Source organism: Marmota flaviventris, chromosome 9, assembly GCF_047511675.1.
Source record: "Marmota flaviventris isolate mMarFla1 chromosome 9, mMarFla1.hap1, whole genome shotgun sequence".
Classification (NCBI taxonomy): Eukaryota; Metazoa; Chordata; class Mammalia; order Rodentia; family Sciuridae; genus Marmota; species Marmota flaviventris.
Genome location: NC_092506.1, coordinates 12358802 through 12369343, shown reverse-complemented (window position 1 = coordinate 12369343; position 10542 = coordinate 12358802).

Sequence of the window (10542 nt, the reverse complement as noted above, 5' to 3'; positions counted from 1 at the left end):
ATTGTGAATCATACTGTGATAAACACGGGTATCTATGTATCTCGAATGTATGGTAGTTCTGGTGAAGTCTGTCTTCCTAGTTGGAGGAGCCCATCTTCTCATTGTATCCCCACATCACAGAGATCAGAGATATAAGGAAAGCTATTGTGTTTCTCCTTTTGAAGGCACTAATTTCCTCTACAAGAACACCATCCCGGGCTGGGGATGTGGCTCAAGCGGTAGTGCGCTCGCCTGGCATGCGCGGGGCGCTGGGTTCGATCCTCAGCATCACAAAAAAAATAAAATAAAATAAAGATGTTGTGTCCATCAAAAACTGAAAAATAAATATTAAAAAAGAACACCATCCTAATGTCATATTCACATACTGAAGTCCCCACCTCCTAATATCATTGCAGTGGAGGTTGGGAGTTCAACAGGTGAATTTGGGGAGGATACAAGCATTCGGTCCATAGCAAAGTCTTTGAACTTTGTTCTGTGATTAGTAGGGATTCTTAAAGAGTTCTTAAAGTCCTTCAACTTAGTGAATTCAATAATGTATACATTTGACAGTGATTTATGCTTACTCTGTCCCAGCCTATATTCTTTAGATGTAGACACTTTGGATTTCACAACCAAGCTCTGAGGTAGATACCTGTGACGGTTTTGATCTGGAATGTCTCCAAAAGTCTCATGTGAGTAGAGGTGGGGCTTTTACACAATGATTGGCTCATACAGGCTCTGACCTCATCCAGTAGACAGAAAACCAAATGGACCACAGGGAGATGGGACCTAATCAGAGGAAGTAATGTCTAGGGACACATACTGAGGTTTATCTTCTCCCCCATTCCCCTATCTCTCTCTATCTCTTCATTTGTCTCTGCTTCCTGGCTACCAAGACCTCAGCAGCTTTCCTCCACTATGCCCTTCTGACATGATTTTTGCCTCATTACAGGACACAGCAATGGACTGAGCCAACCGTGGATGGAATCTCTGAAACCGTGAGCCCCAAACAAACTTTTCCTCCTCTGAGTTGTTCTTGTCAGTTATTTTGGTCTCAGTGATACAAAACTGACTAACACACTTCTTCTGGATACTTTGAAGATATTTTCTTTATCTTTGATTCTCTGCAGTTTGAATACAAAATATCTGAGGCATAGGAGTACTGTAAATTATTGTGCATGTTATGCTCTGAGCTTTCAGGGTCTGTGGCTTGATATCTGTCACTGATTTTGGAGAAATATCAGTCATTATTTGTCTTCCAATGTTTCATCTGTTCTTTTCTTGCTTCTTTGTCTGGTATTCCCATTTTCTGTTACAATTTTTGTATTTGTCCCACAATTTTTTAATACCCTGATATATACATTTTTTTTTCTTTTGGCCTATTATTTGACATATCCTCAAGCTCACTGATTCTATTCAAGTTACTGATATGTAACTGAAACACATTCTTCATTTCTATTACAGAGTTTTTGATTTCTAGCATTTGTTTTTCATACTTTCTTAAAGAGTCCATATCTTGGTTTACATTATTCATTTATTCTACATATTTTATACTTTTCCCATTATAATACAATATTAATCAAAATTATTTTAAATTCCTGACTTGATTATTCTAAAATTTCTACTGTATTCAAGTCCTCTTCTGTTCCTTTCTTAATCTTTTTAATATTGTTTTGCTTTAATATACAGCATAATTTTTATGAGTATTGGACATGATGTGCTACATAAAAGAAATTGAAATAGATAGGACTTTTCTGTGAGTTATTACCTTTGTAGAGATAGAAGTTGCATTTATTGTTTGCTATACTTTTTTCCATTAAAGGTTAAAATTTACATGTGTCCTTGCTTTGAATACCCCTATTTTATTTGGGTTTCCCTAAAAATTACTTCTTAACAGTATTTATGGGATACCCTCAAAGAGCAAATGTTTGATTTACATTAATTAATTTGTGAAGGAGAAGAGAAAGACAAAAATGGCTAGAAAGTTAATTTAAAGAAATAATAACATAAAATACCAAAATATATAGATAGAAATGTGTAGGAACAAGAAGGCAAAAGGTCTCCAATCATATTCAATCCAAATAAGATGAATTTTTAAAAATTAATTTGCATGTAATTCCAAATTTCTCAAAAGTTTCTCCTGTTGACATGTATTTTACTTCATTGTATCCGGAACCTATATTCTGTAATGCTCATGAGTTTAAAATATATAGAGACAAATTTATTTAGTTTATTATATGGGGTATAATAAAAAAATACCCCATTTAATAAACATTCAAAATCTACAGTGAGTACCTACAACTTCCTTTTATATTTTCTCAATTATTATGTAAATCTCCATTCAGAGAATGAACTACTACTTCAGTTAGTATAATTATTGATTGAATTTGGATAAGTTGCATCACTAACATGATATATTAATGAATTAAGAATTAAACATCACTAAATATATAGCTTGCTTGTATTCTCAATAATTGATATTCTGACTGGACTGAGAAGAAACCTTAGAGTTGTTTTGATGTACATTTCTCTAATCACTAGAGTTGATAAATGTTTTTTCATATGTTTGTTTATTAATTGTGTTTCTTCTTTTGTGAAGTGTCTGTTCAGTTTCTTAGCCCACTTATTGATTGGGTTATTGGGTCTTTTGGTGTTAAATTTTTTTGAGTTCTTTATACATCCTTGAGTGCTCTACCTGAGGTGTGGGTGGCAAAGATTTTTCACCCATTCTCTAGGCTCTCTCTTTGTGTTACTGATTGTAATTCCTTTGCTGAGAAGAAGCTTTTTAGCTTTAAATCCATCCATTTATTGATTCTTGATTTTACTTCATGTGCTTTAGAAGCCTGGTTAAGGAAGTCAGTTTCTAAGCCAACATTGTGGAGATTGAACCTACTTTTTCTTCTATTAGGTGCAGGATCTCTGTTCTAGTGCCTAAGTCTTTGATCCATTTTGAGTTTATTTTTGTGCAGGGTGAGAGATAATGGTTTAATTTCGTTTTGTTGCATATGGATTTCCAGTTTTCCCAGCACCATTTGTTGAAGAGTCTATCTTTTCCCCAATGTATGTTTTTGGTGCTTTTGTCTAGTATGAGATAACTGTATTTATGTGGGTTCATCTGTGTGTCTACCATTGGTTTATATGTCTATTTGGGTGCCAATACCATGCCATTTTTGTTACTGTTCCTCTGTAATATAATTTAAGTTCTGGTATTGTGATGCCTTCTACTTCACTCTTCTTGCTAAGGGTTGCTTCAGCTATTCCAGGTCTCTCATTTTTCCAAATGAATTTCATGATTGCTTTTTCTAGTTTCATGAAGAATACAAGCAACAATAAGTGTTGGCCAGGATGTGGGGGGAAAGGTACATTAATACATCATCACTGGTGACACTGCAAATTGGTGCAAACATTCTGGAGAGCAGTATGGAGATTCCTTAGAAAACTTGGGTTGGAACCACCATTTCACCCAGTTATCCCACTCCTTGGTCTATACCCAAAGGATTTAAAATCAGCCTACTACAATGATGAAGCCACATCAATGTTTATAACAGCTCAAGTCACAATAGCTAAACTATGGAACCAACCTAGATGCCCTTCAACAGAAGAATAGATAAAGAAAATGTGGTACATATACACAGCAGAATATTACTCAGCCTTAAAGAAGAACAGAATTATGACATTTGCAGGTAAATGCATGGAACTGGAGAACATGATGTTAAGCGAAATAAGCCCAACCTCCCAAAACCAAAGGCCGAATATTTTCTCTAATAAGTGGATGCTGATCCATAATGCGGGGGGGGGGGGTAGGGAAGAATTAAGAAACTTTGGATTGTGCAGAAGGGACTAAGGGGAGGGGAGGAGGTATGGGGATGGTAAAGATGGAGGAATGCTATGGACATTATTATCCTATATACATGTATGATTATACTATCAATGTGACTCTGCACCATATTCAGCTAGAGGAAGGAGAAGTTGTGCTCCAATTGTGTACAATGTGTCAAAATGCTGTCATGTATAACTAATTAGAACATATTTTTAAAAATGTGTAGATGTATAGCAAATTTAAAGTGTAAGAAAATAAAATTCAAGTGAGTTACCGTTTAGAGCTTATTTTACTCTTAAGACTTGCAAGTGTGCATGTTCATTGCTATTTTTATTCCTGAGGAATATCAGGCTCAAGGAAGATGCTCAAAGCTTACAACTTCTTTTGTTTCTTTGTTCTAGGTTTCGCAACAACATATTTTTATTTCCACATAAGTTCTGCAATTAGATTTTTCATTATAATCTCTTAAGTGTGAAATAAGCTGCTTTTAGTTAGAATCTTGACCAAAGAGCAGTTATTTGTATTTCATGGATAAAAACAGTAACCACTATAACACGTGAAGAATAAGTAATACACTTCTCATTGTTGAAAGGATAGCAGAAGAAATCAGGGAATAAATTTAATAATTCTTAGAAACAAATGAGAATAGTGAAACAACAATATCAAAATATCTGAGATATTATGAAGGCAGTTCTAAGAGGAAAGGTTATAGCACTAAATCCAAACATTAAAAAATATAAATATACAACATAAATAATCTCACATGACACACCAAAACCCTAGAAAAAGAACAAACCACATCAGAAGGCAGAAATAATTAAATCAAAGCCAAAATCAATGCAATTCAAAATTTTAAAAATTACAAAAGATCAATTTTTAAAAATTTGATTTTTGGAAAGGATAGACACTTAGCCAAACTAATCACCATTCCATTTTTCCACTTATACGTGAGTTCAACTCTTTTCAGATCCTCTTCATGGTGAGATGGTATAATACGTGTCTTTCCATTTTTACCTCATTTCACTTAGTATAATGTTCTTCAAGTTCACCTACATTGTTGCAGTGGATAAAATTTTCTTCTCTTCAAAAGTTAATTAGTATTCTGCTGCATGTGTATACCATATGTTCATTCCCCATTTGTGTTAGTCAGCATTTTATACTGTGACCAAAATACCTGATAAGAACAACTTAGAGGAAGAAAAGTTTATTTTGGGCTCATTGTCTCTGAGTCTCAATTCACATTAGGCAGACTCCATCACTCTGAGCCCAACATAAGACAGAACATCATGGCAGAAGGGTGTGTTAGAGGAAAAGCCACTTAGTTCCTAGACGCAGTGAAAGAGAGAGAGAGATCCATATTGATTCAGGGACAAGATATAGCCCAAGGTCATACCCTCCTTGAAGTACTTCCTCCAGCCACACCCCACCATACAGTTACCACCTAGTAAGTAATCCTTTGGAATTATTAATCAATCAAATAGATTAATATACTGATGAGGTCATAGCTCTCATAATCTAATCATTTTTCTTCTGAGTATTCTAATATTCTCATACATGAGCTTTTGGAAGACACCTCATATCCAAATCATAACACCATTCATCCATAGATGGATGTTTAGGTTTATTGCATATCTTGGCTTTTGAGAATGATGATACAATAAATATGGAAATAAATATGGAAGTGAAGGTGAAGCATGTGATGCTGACAGAGATAATTGTGTCTATTGCTCAGATGCACACAGTTTTGTGTGACAAACCCTTGCATAGCCTTTCTCACTGTAAATCTTAATACCTCCTTGTCCTGTCCCTACAGACCATGCTAACGAAACACATGCTTTTCATTTGTTAACTATTTTGACTTATAAATGAAAGTTTTATTTGTTCATAGCAAGCATGATTTCTATGTACTAACAGACTAAATTGGATTTTCCCCACAAATATGGAGCTCATGCACTCTTTGCTCCTCAATTCTTCTTTGTATAGTTTGGTCACAGGGATAGTCTTCAATACCTCTCACACTGGCAGTCCCCTTTCTATTTGAAAAAATAATTCTATTTCTGGGCCTGATGCAAGAAATTCCAAGCCTACAAGTGACCTACTATTTGCTCACATCTCTGAAATGTCCTGCAAAGTTATAAGGGAATCTGACACACTCCACAGCCTTTGGTAAACAACTCTCTACTTCCCTAGGACTTACCATGCTCACCACTACAAGTGATGGAGAACTTCGATGCTTTTATTCTCCTTCCTGCCAGGCATAATAATTTGTCTATCTACAACTGTATCCTAGAAGGGTAACCTGTGCTGTCTTGTCATGTCTATTTCTAAACTATTAAAGGGAATAACCTGTCTTTATCAATGTTGGGGAAATTTCAGTCTAGCTGGTAGCTTTTCTATGACATAATTGTGAACAGTGTCAATTGTTTCTCTGAATCTATTTTCCTGAACATAATATTTTTCTTCTTTCTGGTATTGACACAGTGCCTAAGTTAATTTTCACATAGCAAAACAATCTTGCACAATGGGCCAGGTTTGTAATACATGTTTAATTTAACAAATATAAACATATTGAAATGAAATGAATTTGAACTTAAATAATTAAGAATAAGTACTAAGGAGAAAACAAAAGACAAAAGGCACCAGGAAAACACACAACTGTAAAGGTAAATATGAGCAGAAGTAGGAAGAAAGGAAGGTCATCAGCACCAGAGAGCATCTCCTAGTTATATTTGTGGCAGGAGAACATAGCACAGCACAGATTTTCCAATGATGACATTTTAATAACGAGCTTGGTTACAAACATTTTATGGAAACCAAATGCACTTATTGAGAAACACAGAGAAGATTAACAATGGAAGTTATTAGCATTTAGGATCTTGAGTTTGGAGTTCTCTAAGGGGGAGAAATGGCAGTGGTTATCCAAGCTCAGAGACGGTGAAAACTGAAGAACTGTCTCATTCAACGACTTGAGTAACTTTTTCTTTTAGCATTTTCTGTATTTATTTTCTACTCCAGATACCTTGATACAGTTACCATATTTGTTACCATAACTCAACAATCATTCCACACATCATTCTGTTTTAAATTATAGCTTTTATTCCAGCAGAGGCACATATGATTTCCTCAACAAAACTCTTAAAGCTCAACAAGTAAAATCAAGAATCAATAAATGGGATGGTAACAAACTAAAAAGCTTCTTCATAGCAAAGGAAACAATCAGCAGCATGAAGGGAGAGCCTACAGAATGGGAAAAAAATCTTTACCACCTGAACCTCAAATAGAGTATTATTAGTCTCCAGGATATATAAGAACTCAAAAACTTAGCACCAAAAATAAATAATAAATAGATAGATAGATAGATAGACCCAATCAATAACTGGGCAAAGGAACTGAATGAGCACTTCACAGAAGCAGAATGGTCAAGAAATATATTTTAAAAATGTTCAACATCTCTAGCAACTAGAAAAATGCAAATTTAAACTACATTGAGATTTCATCTCACTCTAGTTAGAATAGCAGCAATCAAAAACACAAGCAACATATACAGCCACAAGACTGGGATTGTAATTAGAATACGATATACTCCATGTATGTATAATATGTAAAAAATATACCCCACTGTCATGTATATCTTAAAAGAAAGTTTATTTTGGGTCATGGTTTCAGAGGTTCAATCCATGGTTGGCCAACTCCATAGCTCTGGGCCCCAGGTGATACAGAACATTATGATAGAAGGATATGGCAGAAGAAAGCAGCTCAGGATACGATAGCTAGGAAACAGAGACAGCTCTGCTCACCAGGGACAAAATCCATATCTTAAAGGCACGTCCCCAGTGACCTATCTCCTCCAGCCACACCCTACCTGCCTAAAGTTATCACCCAGTTATTCCATATCAGGATTAATTCACTTATTGGTTCATTACTCTCATAATCTAATCATTTCATCTCTGACCATTTTTAATTGTTTCACACATGCACTTTGGGGGGACACCACATACCCAAAACATAGCACGACTGATATAAAGAAATGTGGGAACATGGGAGGAGTAGATGAACTCTAGATAGGGCAGAGGGGTTGGAGGGGAAGGGTGGGAGTGTGGGGTGATTAATGATGGTGGAATATGATGATCATTATTATCCAAAGTACAGGTGTGAAGACATGAATGGTATGAATATACTATGTGTACAACCAGAGATATGAAAAATTGTGCTCTATATGTGTAATAAGAATTGTAATGCGTTTTGCTGTCATATATAAATAAAGCTATAAAAAAAAAGAAATACAACTGATTTTTGTATTTTGATTTTGGCCCTCAACTTTAGTAAAAAAAAAAATTGGTTATTAGTTTTGAAAAGATTTTGCTTGTTCTTTTGGGTTTTCCACAGGCAGGATCATGTCATCTACTGATGGGGATAATTTTTCTTCTTTCTTTCCAGGGTGGATACCTTTTTTCCCCCCTTTCTTTTTTTTTTCTTCTCTGATAGTGCTTGTCAGTACTTTCAGACCATATTCACAAGGAGTGGTAAGAATGGCTCTGACCTTGTACCAGATCAAAGAGGAAAATCTCCTACTCCTCATTATGATGGTAGCTAAGGGCTTTTGTTAGGTAATGGCCTTTATTATTTGACAAAATTGTTCCCTCTGCCTCATTTGGGAAGAGTATTTATCCTGAAAGGATGTTAAACTTTGCTAAATGCTTTGCTGCATATATAAGGTGGTCTTGTGGGTTTTTTTTTAAACTTTCATTCTGCAAATGTGGTGTATCCCACTGACTGATATGTGTATGTTCCATCAACCTTGAACTGAATTGATAAATCCTACTAAGTCTTTGTAAAATTGGGCTTTTATTTTAAATCATACACAAGAAATCAATACAAAATGGATTAACAACCTAAACACAAAATCTAAAATCGTAATACTCCTGGGATTAAACATGGGGGGAATTCTCTCTAAAACTGTGTCACTGAGCCATTTCAACCGGCCTGGGTCCTTGGCCACTCCAGCTGACAGTCTGGCAAGCAACACCAAAGGAGGAAAGAATTCAAAAGCCCTGGCCCATGCTTTCTAAGGGGTCCACAGCCCATGAAGAAATGTAAAGAAGTCCAGCCCAGCGTAGGTATGAACATCCATTCTCCCTTAGTTTCAACCACCTTCGTTGGCATCCTGCAATTACTTCAATGCTGTATCTTGTTCATTGCTGCTATCCTGGTTTATTTCTCCCTTTCTGTAAGGAATTGGGAATTTACTGTGACACTCTGAATGTGGGGATAGATGCTTGGCTGCTGGGCTCCCTCCCAACCCAACCTAGAGAGACTGCACCTTGCTCCAAGCACAACTCAAATCCCACTCAAAGTTCAGCAATAATTTAACAAAATAACGGGAGACAAAAACCTCAAGCCAAAAGCCAGACCACAAGTAGGAATGGTTGGGGAAATGAAGAACTGCTCTTGGATATCTGCTACTCCACATAAAGAGAAATATAGCAAAACGACTGTGGGTGCCTCACCTATGAGGGGCCTCAACCTCAATAGGTCCATCTCATTCTTTTTAGAAGGGTTAGAAAAACTAGAGCAGCAATCACAGAGGGTGTATCTCATGGACACTGCTGTCTACAACACCATCGTCTGCCTTAGCAGAAGGACCCTCTCATGGATGTCAAATCTAAAGTTCAGGCAGCAAAGGGGAAAATGAACAGCAAAGTAATAACATAATGAAATAAAGATTCATTATGTTAGTGAATGCCAGGTGTGGTGGCACACATCTATAATCCCAGGTAATCCCAAGTAATCCTGAAGGGGGAGATGTGTGTGACCCTTTTCACAGACCAAATCCAGAAACTCAGGGAGATAAGGATAATTCCTCCTAACCATAAAATCTGGAAAAACATGTGGTTAAGAATCCAATTAGAACCGATCAGCGTAGGTAGGTCAAGGTGACCTAGAGTTGTCTAGGCAGTGGGGACTTGAAAGTCTAATATCATCCTACTGTCAGTCAAAAGTCAAGAGGTGGACTTGAACAGGACTTTCCGGAAATTCTCTGGGATCCCCAATAAACTGGAGTACAAGAGAGGCATGTTGTCCTTCTCCTGAGAGGAATCACCTTCTTCATTGAGAGTGTCCCCATTCCCTTCAATAAAGTCATTCCTGTTAATCTGAGCGACATGTCTGAAATCTTTCTGACTTGATCACAATAATTGGGATCTTCGTGCTGCCTCAGCTTCTTGGAGGGTCCAGCTCTGTAACATTACGGTCACCTATTAGGATGTCTGTGATCAAAACACAAGAGAGAATTGTTGGGGAGGATGTGGAGAAAAAATGAACTCTTTTACATTATTGAGGTGGATTAAATTGGCTCAGCCATCAAAAAGAACAGTATAAAAATTCATCAAAAAATTACAAATGGTGGTATCACATCACTCAGCAATGCCTCCTCTGGACATAAACCAAAAGGAAATGAAATTAGCACTTAGGAGAAATATCTTTACTCCTATGTTTTTCAAGGGCAGACCAGAGTTCTAAAATATCTGCAGTTTCTGATATGTCTCTTTTTGATGTTAAGAAGGCAATGGGACGTTGCCAGCTCTATGCAGATGGATAATATGCTTCATTTTCCACATCTAAAGGCATTCATGGGGGGATAGGAGACCTCAGTAAAGTCACCATCAACAAACCAATGATATTTATTTTCCTGAGAGCACTAAGACCCTCTTGATCTGTTAGACTGATATACTGGATGATAAAAT